Raw genomic sequence first — 2,329 nt, forward strand, 5'->3', positions numbered from 1 at the left:
TAGCTGTGTGGTACTTAATTGCTGTCTGGGGTTAAACCATGACAGTAATATTACCTGGTAGGTTAAGGATCACCTCTTTTTCATATCATGTTCCCCCTTTAATATCACTGAATGCTGAAGGACACCCACTGAGTCCAGGAGCAGGGTGTAGTACCCCTCCTCTGATGCCCAGAAGACTTATTTCTGATTTCTCATCTCTATGCATCTGGAGAATCTGAACTGAGTTTCAGTGTCTGGTGCATGGCGGGTCCTTAGTTGTTTATAAGGGGAAGAGGATATGTCACCCTCAGTAGTGATCTATGTTAATTCTGGCATCTTTGGGAATACAGTATTTACTGTTAAGATTGTGCAGTTTCAGTCAGATGGCAAATTTGGGAAATACCAGTACGTAGAACAACTCGGGGCAGTAAGATGTCATTGTGTCTGTGCAGGATGAGGTATGAGAAGACACCTGAGGGTGTAGGACCTCAAGGGCTCTAGAGAGGGGACTGCTTCACAGCCAGATGGACCAAAATGTGTGCTTTCTCCAGAGAAAATGGGGAAAACTCTAGGCTCTGATGATAAGAAGGAGAGGAGGAAAGGGTAAAGAGTTAAATTAGTGAAACTGCCTCATCAGCACATCTCAGAGGAGAGAAGGAAATGGTGGGGAAAATGAAGATGGGGATCTATATTTCAGGTTCCCACCTACCCCCGAGCTGAAGGTAGCCTGACACACAGCAGGGCTCTTAATTCAAATGCCTGTTTGCCCGCAGGCTCCCTGTGAAATACGGAGTAATACGGACGTGGTGGAGTTGTGTGCGGCGTTCACCGCAGTTGCTGGCAAGCTGAACCGGAGTGAGGAAATGCACAGTTCAGCCTTTGAGTTTAGGAAGTAATATAAAGGCTTCATCAAAGCTGAGAGCTAAAACTGCAGATTGGAAGCACAGGATGAAGTTTAGACTGACTTCCTGCACTTACACATTCTTTTTAGCATATAATCTGCCAATTCAATATATATAAACTAGACACCTCTTTTATAACTGTGAGTTTGACAAGGTCTAGCACAGGTATTGTGTGGAATTCTTTTTTTTTGGGGGGGTGGGGGAGGGAGGGGCGTGTTTGTGGGGTTTTTTGAGTTTTTTTTTAAGCTTCCATGGCATTATTAAGGCTTTTGCTAAAGAAATCATGCCAGAAACAGAGTTTATGCCATTGCTTTATCAGTCCCTTTATAACTTCTGAATTTTGGGCCAACTTCTAACCAAATTTGGTTGTTCTTAAAGTGATGTGAAAATAGCTGGGGAGAAAGTGGAAAGGAACTTTGACTTTTTCTAAGGGAAAAACTGAATTCATTAGAAAATCCTCCGAGGACTTCAAACTTTGAGACATATTATCTATGAGAAATAATACTTTATTTTGCTGCTCAAAGAACTATTTGTCTTAACATCTTAACAAGCCCTTTAAAAAGTTACATTTGAAGAGAATTGTCTCTATAATTTTGAGGTTATTAGTCCCTTGTGCTACAAATGTTTATGTGCAAGACTAGTCTTGGCAGATCATTAAGCTCATTAATTTCTTCAAAGCTATTCCCCATTAGGACTGTGCATAAATACTTGCAAGATCAGGCCTTTGCTGAAACTACATAAATGCTGGAAAGAGCTCTTTACTGTGGCTGGAATGAAATGGAATGTCTCCAGGATTTATTTTTTTTTTAATGAAAAAGGAAAAATTGTAACATTTGACTTGCTCATGCTACAGAGATCTGATTGGATATCCTTTGGAAGTTGACTTAACTGGCCCGCTGCTCGAGCATAGTAGAGCTGGGAAAAACAGACCCTGGACAAATTAGATAAAGAAATTTTATTTTATGAATTATGCTGGTAGGAAAATGCCTGCAAAGTGCAATTCTGTTTACATAGTTAAAAAAAAAAAAAGAAAAAGAAAAATTTTCAAGGGCTATTTACACAAGGGAACGGCAGCTAAACCAAATGTTAAAAAAAAAAAAAACAACACAGTTGCTCTTGATTATTTTAAAAATATGAAAAAATACCCCACTGATGTCAGACTGGCACTGTTTTTTAAGATTTAAAATTAGCATTGAACAGTCTGTTCTGGGAGCCCATGGGTTTAGTACAACTTTTTTTCCACCGCAGTCAGCACTGGATTGACTGGTGTTGCTCTTTTTGCTTCAAGTACTGTAGCTGTTCAGTCAGGAATGTAAAACTAAAATGAACAACGGCAAGGAGGAATTATTAGGATTGTTTACAAATTTAGATTTGCATGAGGGAGCGGGGATGTTGACAGTTATGCTTTAAGAATCAAGCTACTGCAGCTGGATAAACATTTATTGGAT

Source organism: Eurypyga helias, unplaced genomic scaffold, assembly GCF_000690775.1.
Source record: "Eurypyga helias isolate BGI_N326 unplaced genomic scaffold, ASM69077v1 scaffold16473, whole genome shotgun sequence".
Taxonomy (NCBI): Eukaryota; Metazoa; Chordata; class Aves; order Eurypygiformes; family Eurypygidae; genus Eurypyga; species Eurypyga helias.